We start from the raw sequence: 14,048 nt of genomic DNA on the forward strand, positions 1-14,048 counted from the left end.
CAGAAGCTCCATAAGAGTCAGTGCAGAGTCTAACTTTGTTTAACTCTACATGGCCCCTCTGCCACAGTTTATACATCCTTTGACATTATTTTTTTGGTCCTATATGAAAGATATGATGATTTCTAATCAACCAGGTAGTGATCACAGCGCCCTTGTTGCTGTGTTTACCACAGCATTATTAGGGGAGGTCCCCGACCAGAGTAATAGTTCCTTTATAACTCCATTGGCCCTTAAAATAACCATAGGAATACAATATGGGCCACCATTGTGGCTGATGAATAAATCAAGTCCAATATTTATAACTCTTTAGTAACTAAGTTTGAACCCCTTGATTCTACCTTGCAATCTAAGGTAATGCTAAGTCTTTCTAACTTTACTTCTAAACACTCATAGTTGTTTAAAACTCTTAACGTTTTATTCACAAAGCATGTCACCAAGTTACAAGTTAGGTCCACATCATGCCCCTGGTGCACAGCGACATGTTGGGCTGCAAAGGCAAGCCTGATACAGACTATTAAAGAAGAGTGTAAAGGTGATATAATATTGGCTAGGAAGATGTATACAAATTATTTGATAATGCCTAAAAAGGATTGGAAAGAGGTGCAATGGGTACAGATTTTGGAAGACTATGGGAGACACAACTACTCAACCTTTCAGAAAACTGTCGCTAATGGCAGTGCCTGTGGGAATTTCTCTCCTGACATGCTTGCTCCATTAGATTCTTGGGTTGAATATTTTAAATCTCTATTTAACAGTATTGATAATATCTGCCTAGATCTCCCCCTAAATGTGGGATATTGTCAGGAATAAGGCCAGGCGTGGTCCAGGTCTCCCTGAAACTCCGCTGCTCGACTCTGCGGCGCTTTATGCGCACCACTTGTCATCCCCTCTTGTTCCAAAGGTGACCATCAACGTCATCTGCCCTGTGGCAAAGCTCATAGAGCTGCAGGTTCAGGACATTGGTGGACAAGATGCACTTATCAGTGCTATTCTATGAAGGGACTACAATTCCCATATTTTTAGAGGCAGCAGCCATCTTGGGGTGTGGCAGGCCTATAATGCCCAGCCACACCCAAGCACATTGCTCACTATTTTGGAGACTTCGATGCAGCCAGACCTCGTGGGGGGTTTCTCTGGAGAAGAACAGAGTTCCTGAGTGGCAGAGTGTCGTCCAACCAAAGTATCCTTGTTTCCATGGTGCATTAAAAAACGAGTAGGTCGTACTTGTAGCGGTAAGACCTTGCTGAATCCAAGTTTGGAGGAAGTCATTACTTCCAAAGGGTAAAGTGCTCCTTAGCATAACGAGCAGAGCGTTTCCAGTTTCTAGAGTACAGCGGGCTTGGCGCAACGATCAAAGGCATTTTAGATCACAGATGTAAAGCACTCTTTTGCACAGCAATTCAAAGCGTTTCAGATCACAGATTTAAAGCGCTTTTGTGCACAGCAGTTCAAAGCGTTTCAGTTCACACATGTAAAGCGCTTTTGTGTACAGCACTCTTTTGCACAACAATTCAAAGCATTTTGTTCACAGATGTAAAGCGCTCTTGGCACAGCAATTAAAGCTCTACAGTTCACAGAGGTAAAGCTCTCTTGGCACGACAATTCAGGCGCTTTAGTTCATAGAGGTAAAGCGCTCTTGGAACGACAATTCGGGTGCTTCAGTTCATAGAGGTAAAGCGCTCTTGGCACGACAATTCAGGCACTTCAGTTCATAGAGGTAAAGCGCTCTTGGCACGACAATTCAGGCGCTTCAGTTCGTAGATGTAAAGCGCTCTTGGCATGGCAATTCAGGCGCTCCAGTTCACATATGTAAAGCGCTCTTGGCACAACAATTCAAGCGCTTCAGTTCACAGATATAAAGCGCTCTTGGCATAGCAATTCAAGCGCTTCAGTCCTCAGGTTTAAAGCGCTCTTGGCACGACAATCAAAGCGCTTTAATTCACAGGAATAAAAGGTTCTTGGCATCTAAGTGATTCAGGCTACTTGAGTAAAAGCGCTTCCCGGTATTATTAAGTGAAGTGCTTCATATTCAATGAGCAAATCATTTTGGCTTTAATTGTTGTGAATGTGAAAGCATTTCTGGAGATAAGCAAATCATAGTTTTCATTGTTCTTTGAAAAGCTTAAGATGTGAAAAGCATATTTAATTCTCTGAGATTTTCTAGGCCATGATCAAAGTTTTATGTTGTGAATTCAGAGATGTTACAGGATTGATATTCTGAGTGTAATCACAGTCCAAAGCTCTTGCCATTTCTTGTTTCTGAGGTCATAGTTTATTCTTGTTCCATGTTTCAAAGAAGGAGCTTTGCCCCCATTTCAGAAGGGGTCTCCATCTGATATCTCGGAGATGCATTTAGTCAAGAGTCTATTGATAAGTTGCATTTCTATGAATGAATGAATGCATATTTGTGTTAACCTTTTTCTTTTCAGATCTCTCTCCCTGCTGTTCCCTACCCTAATTCCCTTGCCCCCGACTAGCTTCACCATAACTCTGTGCTATAATAGCTTTCTGAGTTGGTAACACCGGAAGGTGGGCCTTTTGTTCAGCGACGTGCAGTTCCCGAGGAAAGGACACTGTGACAGATAAATTTACCCTTGCCCTTGACCTCCTTTTATTCTTCCCCTTCAGGGAATAGTTCGCTAGAGTTCACTTTGGATTAAACTAAAGCTGCCCTTCCTCATATGAAAAATGAGAAAGCCCCTGACCCTGATAGTATACCTATGGATTTATTCCACTCAGAACCAGATATTAGGGTCCCATATCTAAATATGCTAACAAATGCTGTATCAAAAGGTGAGGAAATACCAGTCATGGTAAGGGGGCATATTTGTTCCATTAATATAAAAGAGGCCAATGATGTTCCTCTAAATTATAGGCCAATCAGCTTAAATGACAACACTCAAAATATCTTCTGGAGGCAGGTGTTGTCTCGTCTGCAGTAGTGGGTAGACGAGCACAAGGCTCTGTCCCACCTACATGCAGGGTTCCATGAGAACACTGGGACAACAGATCAGATATTATGCTTCATGACCATCTCCTGGAAATATACCACCATTAAGATAGATCATCTGTATGTTGCCTTTATGGATATGAGGGCTGCATTTGATCTGGTGCCGAGACATACCCTCTGGGAAGTATTGGATTGGATGGGATTGCACCAGGGACCTTCTTCATCTATTGGCCAGGCTAAATACAGATAGAGAACCCCACACCATCTTTCAGACAGTAAACCACTTACTTCAGAAGCTCCATAAAAGTCAGTGCAGAGCCTAACTGTATATATGTGGCCCCTCTGGCACAGTTTACAAATGCTTTGACATGACTTTTTAAGCTTTGATGGCAATGTAGTTTTTTCTTCCGTCAGGATGTCTGCATGGTACTCCTTTTACCATCAAAAATATGGCCTTAACTATGTTTATTCGGAGAGATGAGATTCTTCACTGATTAAATTTCGAGTTAGATTAAATAGATTCACAGAACATATTGATGTGCGCCATTGACGAGAATTGCTGTTGCTGTTGATTTAACTCGATTAGGAAACATGGGCTACGGAATTTGGGCAATGTGATTATATCACCAAGAGAAGTGGAACTGAAACTATGATGGACCCCTCTGTTTCAACCATAATATCTAAGATTTTCAAGCTGCTGGAATTTAATGGGTATGAAACTGAACCTCTTATAATTATCAAGAGATTGTAGTGTACCTAATGGCAAAGTTATATTTTATTAACAATCTGAGGCACTTGGAAGTAACATTTAAATTATTTGCCAGGTACCTGAACTAGTTTAGTCATGACTATATTCTGGATTATGATTAGATCTTAAAGTGAAGGGTTATGAAGGAAAGGTATAGAAAAGTAGTTGTGTGTCATTCAAATTTGAGTTGTACAGTTGGGTGGCAGGCTAAATAACAAAAAATAGTACTCCTCATGCTCTTACCTTTTTAGAACTGGACAATGTCAAAGGAAATAACATATCTTTGAAACAACAAGTGTATGTAATTAAGCTGCACTCTGGTTCAGTAAACATTTGTACATGAAATCTTTGATAATAGAATATGAGCATATATCATTGAATTATTGTTTGCTTAACAACAGTTCAAATTATTCTCAAGATCCTTGACAGGATATGAGTGAACAACATTTCTAATAGAAAAGCTTTACATTGCAACATTTAATACATAGAAACAAAACTGTTTTGGTGGTTTAGAGATTGTTAAGCGTGCTGAGCAATGCCGAAATATCAATATGATTGCAACAAAGATATTTGCATATTCACAGGTTGCAGAGATCTTGGTGAGATAGAGAGATGAGGGGGATTTGGGAGGAAAGCAGTTATTAGTCATTTGATCTTCAGAACATCGCCAAATGTCATTTTAAGGGCTGACTTGACGGGAAACAGGGACTAACTCCTAATCCAGTGGGGCCAGTGCAAGGAGCAAAACATGCTGAAATGTCAAGAAATGGTGGTGAGGCAAAATGGTTTAGAAGCAGTAAGGAACTAGAGAGTGTCTGATATCTGCTTGCCAACAGAAGTATATCTCACATTGTTTGGATGAAGATAAGAGTGGGACAGTTCCGGGTACACCTTTAAAGACTGATATCTAGATGTTCATAGATGACTCTGTTCTTCACAGATAGTCACTCAGTTTGACACAGAGGTGGTAGTGGCAGCGAACCTAGGCAGACTGAAAAGAATTTGTTCAATGGAACTGCTAAACTTGACAAGGGAAGCAACCGAGTGTTGGAGAAGGCCCACCAAGTGGCAATTTCAAACCTAATTGCGAGATTGGTAATGATCACGATTTTGGTAATATGAAAAGGCAGATCAGGATCACTTTTGCAAATATTTAGTGATTGTACTCCAGCTGCTGTAATGTTTGAAGACACCAAACATCTAGTCACATTTTAGAATCAAACAGTAAACAGTGCAGTATTATGGATAATATGGTGGCCTGGTAACAATGAAAGGCAGAAATTACAATCTTTGGATCAGCGGATGCCATAAAGTATACAATATTTAGTTAAGTAAATGCCAGAAAGCATATAAACTTTATTTTACGGACTTAAGCTTGGGCAATCAAGAGTGCCATGATCCTGAGTTACATTACTGTTAAGCATTCAGACACAAGAGCCATTACTTTTTGAGAGAGAATGGAAATGGTGGTATACAACCCTGAATGCGGAGGTCGCGGGCAAGGTGACGTACAAGGAAGAGAGGAGAGGTCTCAGGGAGTATGGATAACACAAAGAATCACGCACGTGACTGGAAAGGTAGGAAGAAGCCCAAACACTAACCAGCATTCTCGCCACCTGACCTAGATCCAGCGCATATCAAATTGAATCAAGCGAACTATGTTCATACAATGACAGATTACGTTTGTGAAGATCTCTCCTCTATGCTCCCGAGACTCACGGGTTGATAGTGCTTTTAGATTCTAGATTTTAGACATTATTCCAAGAACTATGCATTTTTGTGCAAAATGTGGTCTTGTACTGAAAACCAGTGATAGTTCATTATCATAGTGTACAAAACCTCAGCTATTCAAATAAATGAATAAAAAACTAATTCCAAATCGTGCAGATGTAAACACTCTTGGAGTCTGGTAAACACTTTCAGTTTGTCTAGGTGCAGATACAAACTAAATCTGCGGAAACAGAGTCTTTTTATCATGCTGTTTTGGATGTGTTCACAATGATTATGCCTGATAAAATGTCATATGTGTTCGTGTATGAATTTAAAATTGATTTTTCTAGATGATATCGCGGCATGACGCTTTCAGAGGCAACAGGGGCTGATTTTTCTCGCATGTCTTGGCATTACTGTTTTAATAACCAATTACAGAAAAGAACATATCAAATAGATTAATGAAAGATGCAACTTCTACAGATTGAGATTTATTAACACCAATTTTAAAACATCAGATATCTGTTGGCAAATGACTCGAAAAACGCAGATTAACCTGAGATCCCAGGGTATGTGCTATCTTCCACACAAAAAGTGTAACTGTTACAATTGAAGTGTTATATTACAGAATTCCGCCAGTGTATATTTAGAATGGCTTCAAATAATACAGTGTTTAGTTCTTTCTGCTTAGCCACAAAAACACTGAAGCCGTCTATGACCCCACCCCCCCCACCCCCAATAAGTCCTCAATCTCCTTGTGTGTCCTGGGGGAGGGATGATTCCCTGCCCTAAATAGGATAGAGTTACTGCCACTGTGACCTGGCGGGCCCACTAGCAGAAAGGCCATCAGGTCAAGGGTTTATAAAGGCAAAGGAAACTGAGGCTTAATTCAATTCTTTGGTTCCACACATCTAAATGGGGCAGGGAAATTGCTTCACCAAACTGTAATTGGCCTTGATGTCTAGAGCAGAACTGAGATCTAGGTTCAAGTAGATGCTTCTGTACTTTACCATTCTGGGAGAAGTCCTTAATTTCCTTGCACCAAAGTCTGCTTATATGTAAAAAAATAAGGAATGCATATGAATAAGTGGATAAATCATGCAAAACCTGAGTAGATTTGACTATAACTTTATACAAGAACATTTGATGGTTTATCATAGATTGCTATTATTTACGGCTTCTTGTTTCGTGCCATGCACTTTCCACGCTTAGGCCCATTTTGCTTATTGAGCATTGTTGTAGAGCAGTACTCTACAAAGGCAGAAACTGAGGTTAGTGGTGTATTTTGCTGGTGGTGAAATCGTGTAAAGGAGTCACAGTTCCAAGCCTTTATCTCATGGGTGAAAATCATTTCATGGGCCTAACCTCAATGCAAATAATCCTTGCACCCTAATTTCATCATTGTGGTCATTCTTCACTGTGGCACAATTTGGATAGACCAAGATGAAAAACCCTCTGAATTAACCCAATATCTGCAGATCTAATTCTGTGGTTTTTTTATTAGTGTGATGGGAAAGTGTAAGTGAAATCCCTACAGGTCTGTGTGGAATCCTGTTGCTGCCCTGGAAGATCTGCACAGGATCACGTCTATTGGGCTTTTCAATTAGCATATTTATCGTCAATTTGAGACAAGACATATGCTACTGTAATGCTTCTCTGCCTACTGTCCAGAAGCAAACATGAAATGTTACAAAAGTCACAATGTTTGAACTCCTTCCACGGCTCTGTCTCTCTTCTGCAATAGAGAACCTGGTTATTTGGTTGGTGAAGTATTTGTACTATGAAGAGGAAATGACTCAAAGACATGGGCTTACCAGACTCCAAGAGGGCCAAACACTCACGTGACAATGAATGTACTACTGTGCCTCCCACAAATTATGTACTGGAATGGACCTCAAGGCCTTATGAATGAGGTGGCAATTTCAAAAAGAAGAAGTGATGGATGGAATGATGAACAATGTCAAACATTCAACCCCAGAACAGATATCTGGGCTGAAATCCGTAGTATTTCTGCTACCGGTGCCATTCAAGTTTAGATTAGTCTAGACCCTGCTCCCTATGAGAATAGTCCAGCCCGAATTGCCAGGCCAGGTCATTCCTGGACAAGAAACAAGCATCCTCGGACTGGGTTTGGGATATCAGCCCTCATCAGCCAGGATAGCTTGACTCCAGTGGCATGGGAAGCAGGGGGCCCGCAACCAGTCATACCTGTCCCACTTAAGGCAACAACTGCAAAAAGAACAAGTGATTGATGGAATGCTGAACAATGTCAAACATTCACACCCAGTACAGAGATCTGGGCCTAAATACCTCATATTTTGAGGTGGAGCATAGTGTTATGCCTTTGTTTGAAAATGCCCCATTCACATGCACACTTAAGTAGCCTACTGATATGAGTGAAGTAAGGAGCCAATGAAAACCAAATAAGGCCTAACTAAGTCTTCAGTTGTGAGAATTGTTACAAAGAAGATGAAGGAATACAAGCAAATTAATAACAAAAGCATCAGTGACAAAGCAATGTAGGGCATTTCTTACTGCAAAGATTGCCAGTTGAAAAGACAGTGAGATGGAGTTCTCCAGATGCATCACCCAAACGTAAAAGAATCAGAGAAACACCTGATGCTAACCCAGCCTCAGATTCTGTGGTGCAAAATTCAAGCTCTCACAGGACACATGATGATCCTAGAGCAACATAACAAAGCACATAACATGGCCAGAGTAGGCCATAGGTACTTTGAAGTAGGAAAGCAAATGGGCAGATAATTCATGGCTATGTTAAAAGCACACTTGAATACCCACTCATTCAAGGATAAGCAGAGTTGACATGCATGACCCAGAAGAGGAAAAGCTAAGACACTTTCATTGCTTATACACAACATTGAATACCAGGGTACAATCTGAACCTTTGAAGATTACGATTTAGTTGAACGAAGCATTAGCTGACAAACCATAATCAGACAAGCTAGAGCAACACAATGCTTGCAGTGAGAAGTCTATTGATCTGTAAGATCCTGAAGTCAGATGGCTTCACCCCGGCCTTCTATAGGCAAGCTGACACACTCTTTTAGTATCCAATAAGGCAGACACCCTAGGGTACCAGTCAAGAGGAGTGTTGGTTATAGAGGCTCATCTCATTGGCATTGCAATAGGTCTCGCATCTTGCTGAGTTAGAGCTATTGGCATTGTAAATTCAGAACTGGACTTTTCTTTTCACATATATTGGTCAACATTGTCTCGTAAATATGCCTTTTCCTGCCATGTTTTGGTGATCAATGACAGCTACTCACATCAGAAATCACAAGCCATTGAAGAGAGACGAGAAGATGATTGCACTACCTCGGGTTGTGTAAACATCTGAACAGAAATTGAAAAATGAGGCTGGAAATGTATTTTCTTTTTATTTTAACAGAATGAAAAGTCTTGCAAGCATTCTTGCCTGGCATTTCAATGAGCAGAGCAGCCTGAGAAGATTTATGGTCCCAATAAAGGAGATAAGCAATACCCTGTGTGCAATCTCCTGAGGGCTGCCAGGGAGGGGCCCTAGACAGAGAGACTAGAGATGCAATGGGAGGCTAAGCAAGTTTCACATCATTGTTACTAGGTTTAGCTGCATTCGACCAGAAATGGCATATTGTGACTGTCGTGAGCAGTGAGCTAAACGACTTGGTGTTTCTTTTGTAAAATAAGCTTATTTTAGGAGCCAGAGGTAAACGAGGACAGCAGTGGAAAAAAGCCAAAACAAATGTCAGTGACATGGGAGGAGATGGGAGGAACGGCATGCAGCAATAAGAGGCAGGCAGCTACTATCCTAAAACACCCACAGTGAAAGGGGAGCACCAAAGAAATAACACAAATAGTCAGTCACAGCAAGAGATAAAGAAACCAAAGTGGAACAATACAGTAGTTAGTCACTTCTCTGAAACAGAAAAAGGAGGGAGAAAAAGGCAGAACTGACCACTAGCAAGCAAGAAAGTTTAAAGGACACCACAATCAACACATGAAATCACTTTAAGCCATAAGAAGTATACTAAAACTGTACACAAGGATGAACACTTACACTCCACCTTAAAATACACTGCAATCTCGGCCCAAAGGCTGGCTATCCTTATGTCTCACCTTTCTTTAAAATAGTTTTATTCTGTCATAGTGTAAGCATTCATGTAAACAGCGTACAAGAACATTCAGAAGCAATACACTTTTATGCTGTTTTTTTCTGCCATTGCCCAATGTAATGTGTACTTTAGCACTCTCATTAATGCGTCTTCTGTGCTGTCATATCCTGGCTGCCTCTGAAACAGACAGTCGGCTTGTCGGTCCCGGAGCATGACCAGTACATTGCACAACACAGACTGGAACAGACACAACCAAAAGTATAGAACATAAAATCCCCCCATCCCACTTGTCCCATTTTGATTTAACATGGGAGTATTCGCATGCATCCCGAGTATACCTGTAATACTGCTCCCCCCCCCGGCAGCTATGTAGTCCATGTTCGCTGATGGAATTGGTAGCGGCATGTGCCTTTCCATCTAGCTGGTATGATGTGGGCCCATGGTACAGCCCTGTTCAGTCTAGCATGACAGTAAACAGTTTAACTGTTTCTTCCCACCAGTCTGCAATAGGGTGTTTGTCTTGCCCTAATCGTTCCTTCAAACAGAAGAGGATACCGACGCCATATCTCATTTCCTCACCTCCTCCTTCCAGTTACACCAGGGGGATGAAGGGACCATCACAGGTTACCCAGTGCATTCCTATGGCTCATCAAGTGAGCAACAGGGCCACAGCCAGGAACTCTGAACCAACCTTGCTTGGTTTCAGCAGAGCCTGCAGGCAAATCTTAAGCACGTAGAGGCCCACCTTATTTGTCATTGTTCTCAGCGTCTCAGTGACCACTTGCTAGACGGTCATAACCATCGGACACACCCATGTCATGTGTAGGAAGTCCATGTTTCTCAGAGCGCATTTAAGACAACTCATCATCTGTTCCACTGTTGACTTTAAGTCTGTATGGTGTTAAGTACGTGGTGTGTAAATAGTTGCAGTGCATATATTTAAATCGGTTATTTCTGGGAAGCAGTTGTGTGCACTCTAGGGCTGCTGCCCATTCGTTTTCCCCGCGATGCCTCCCCCAGTGCTGGCCCCCAGTACATCCTCAACCTACTTATGGGTGGTAGTGTCATATTCAGTAGGGACCAGTACGGTCAGGAGATCAGTTCATGACCTTCCCCAAATAAGAATAGTGTTTGTAGTGTTTTATGTTGTGATGGCTCAGTGCGATGGTCCTCCCACAATGTCCCTCAGTAAGTGTCTTAGGGCCACATATTTTAGAGGCTGTGAATTTAACATATCGCCAACTCACGGAGTTTTCCATTTTGTAAGCAGATGTCCACTATCTGCAGTCCCACCTCCATCCATTTTCAGTGTGCCAGCCATTAAGTACCCTTCCTAGGCAGTGGGCATGCCCACTGATGGAAGTTCTGATGTGTATAGTGGGTGGTTTTAAACATAACCCTCTTCCAGCAGCGTGGTGCGATTTCAAGACGTTGTGGGTAGTTATTTGCCCATAGTTTGATGGCCATCAGCCTCACACCTGGGGTGTCATCTCAGTCCCGACACCTGCTGGTCCCAGCTCTGCAAAACCCTGCCTGTCTAGCCACTTGGCCACCGTCTAGCATTGGACCACCAGCTTGTGTACCTCAATGTCTGGGGCACTAAGTTCCCTCTTTCGTAGGGACTGTCTCAGTATATCCTGGGATACCCTGCAGCACCCGCCAAACCAACTCCCTCAGAAAGGCTTCCCTGGCTTTAAAACATGAGCAGTGGATCCAGACCAGCAGGTTACCAAAATGAGACAGCACATGTGGTAATACTATGAACACTGTTAAGTGTCATTCCTCCGATGTCTTGTCAATAACTCGGCAGATGCTCCTAATGATAACTGATTTATTGCTGTGGGGTATAAAATCATTTTGGACCTCATGCACCAACAATGACAGATGTTTGTGCAAGAAGGCTGCCAAAAGTTTGCTAAGCATTTTATAGTCAGGATTAAGCATGGGTAGGGGTCTGTACAAGGGCACCCAGTGCAGTCTTCCACTGTTTGAGGATCAAGATGATGAGTGCAGGAGATGGAGGGGTTCCTGCGCCGGTCCTGGTTTGCACGTACAAGTCGCGCTCCAGCTTTTTCTAAATGCAGCTGATTTAGGAGGCATAAAGAACTAAAAAAACGTACCTGTGCTGGAGGGGACAGTTGAGATCTTCGGGCCCGTGATCTGGATGTGGGCTGCCTGTGAGCCTCAGCGCGGTATGCACGTTGCAGCTAGGATTCCCCTCCGGGGGAGTAAGGGAAGAGTCAGCACAAGTTACACTGCTGACGGGAGGGTGCCATTTCTGCTGGAAGAGAGGAAGCCTTGGGGAAATTTGGTCCCTTACTCCAACTGCGCCATAAAAAGAGCTACTTGGTCCCTGCAGGGGGAGAGGGGGTGACTGTTTCTCCTGAGCGTCCTCTTCCATTTTACCCCGGGATGGAAATAAATATAATTTTAGTATGCAGTGCACGAGGGGACTGCATTTGGGCAAGTGGAAAGGAGGAGGTGGAACCGGGAAGAAAGGAGACCTGTCCTATTCTTTAAGAAGTGGTAAGAAGAGCCCTAGTTCAAAGGGGAATTCGGTCCCCCAGGCTGGACCCCCCCCCCATAAAAAGAATTGGAGATCTAGTAAATCTCCAATGGTGGATAAACAGGAAATGTGAGATAGCAATAGCACCAGGCATACAGGGGTGGCTGTGCTGAATTCAAGACACTCAAAATCTGTTCTTAGGAAAACAAGGATTACCCTGTCTCTAAGCACATATTTAAAAGTCTTGCCTGGCATGCAGGCGAAGGAGATGGAGGCTGAAATGTACAGGAATCCTGATTTTGTTCGGAAGGAGTGTAGAGGACAGCCATGTTATGCAAATCGAGCACTCTCCTAATAGGGTTCAGCTGCTAAAAGCGGATAACCTGCAACAGAGTAACAACAGTGGGCCTTCTAGTCAAGAGGATGGGAAAAATGTCTCCAAAGGGGTTTCTACCACTCATCGGCAGGATTCAGAGATAGGGGGGAGGCAAGGTGGAGATGGGTACCCACAACAGGAAGAGGTCTCTACCCCACAGGGGCAGACTTCAAATGATGTACCTCTTGCTCAGTCTATTGCAGGGATGATACAAGATTTAGCAGTGGAGGTTAGGGGAAGCTTCGAGATTTTAATATGAATCAAAAAGAGATAAGAGGCTTATGTGAATCTCTTGGGCAGAAATTTGACGATCTTGCAGAATGAATGGCTGCCCTGGAAATCGAAGTCTCTGATTTAATGAGAGCCATGGAGGAGAACAGGGAGGCAATTTGCCAAGTGAAATTGGGGGAGGAAAACCTACAAGTAAAACTTGAAATGATGGAGAATAAATTGAGGGGGAATAACTTGAGGTTTTTAAAAGTCCCGGAAGAATTGGAAGCTGGGGATTTGAAGCATTTGATGGTTTGTCTGATTAAACACGACGCCCAGGTCGAAGATGAAGAAGAAGACTTGCTAAAAGATATTCAGCGGGTGCATAGGGATCCTTTTAGGAAAAAACCCCAATAGGGATAAACCTAGAAAGATTTTGGCAGATTCCATACTTATGCCATCAAAGAGCGTATTTTAGCTGCTGCACTAAAAAAAAGACTTTGACAGCTGAGGGTTTCAACTTTGAGATCAGATCGGATCTAGCTACTGCGTCACTGAATAAACAGTGGGAGTTTGGGAAAAGAATTGATGTCTTGAAGTGGTTAGGGGCTACGGCCCAGCTGAAAACCCCTGCTTCCTTGAGGGCGATGGCAAATAATACAATTTATACATTTAGGGATACCAGCGAGGTAGACGGTCTGATTAAGACAATGGATAAGGATTATCAGCCACTGGGAGCACGGTATTTCTATAGTTGATTTTGGACCGGGAGGAGTCTCCCACGGCGATCTCGCCGTGTGAGAAGACAGGGTGGGTTCTCTCAAGGAAATGGTGGTGGGGTTGAGGGATTGTAGAGGGGAGTGGAAGGTTAGGAGGATGGAGAGGTGCACAGGGTGGGGAGCATGGGGAAAAAAGGGGAAAAAAGGGGAAAAAATGTCCTTATTCAGGTGTACTTGGTATGAAGTGGTTGTTTTTGTTAATCTCTAGGGGTGTGGGCAGATCGTGTGTGAAAGCAGGAAAAGTGGATGAAGGGCAATGAATTAAGGCTTTTATCTTGGAATGTTAATGGTTTAAGGGTAAGGGGCAGGCAAAAGAGGTTAGTCGAATATTGTAGGGATGTCCAAGCTATGGTGATAATTTTGCAAGAAACGCACTTATCTAGTGAGGAGTGCAGTAATTTGTTTAAGCCACATGGTTGGATCCAGGACATCTTATGTTCTACTCAGACGGGGGGTAGTAAAGGGGTGGCTATACTAGTTAAAAACCATCCTGAGATCTCTTTTCAGGGAGGACTAGTGGATAAAGCTGAAAGGTAGGTAATAGGGAGGTTGCTGGCTTTCAATCAGGCTTTTACTTTGGTGGGTTATTATGGCCTAAATAGGGATGATGTTCAGCCCCTGCGAGAGCTATATCAGCACCTGCTAGGGCATTCAAAC

The 14,048-nt window shown here is 42.8% G+C and overlaps 1 protein-coding gene across 1 annotated transcript in view; it reads right to left on the reverse strand.

Moving 5' to 3' along the window:
• The window catches only part of LRRC7 (leucine rich repeat containing 7), a 1,681,735-nt gene that overhangs the window by 1,407,384 nt on the left and 260,303 nt on the right, over positions 1–14,048 (reverse strand). The gene's annotated exons all lie outside the window — the stretch shown is intronic.

This window comes from Pleurodeles waltl, chromosome 4_2 (genome assembly GCF_031143425.1).
Source record: "Pleurodeles waltl isolate 20211129_DDA chromosome 4_2, aPleWal1.hap1.20221129, whole genome shotgun sequence".
Taxonomy (NCBI): domain Eukaryota; kingdom Metazoa; phylum Chordata; class Amphibia; order Caudata; family Salamandridae; genus Pleurodeles; species Pleurodeles waltl.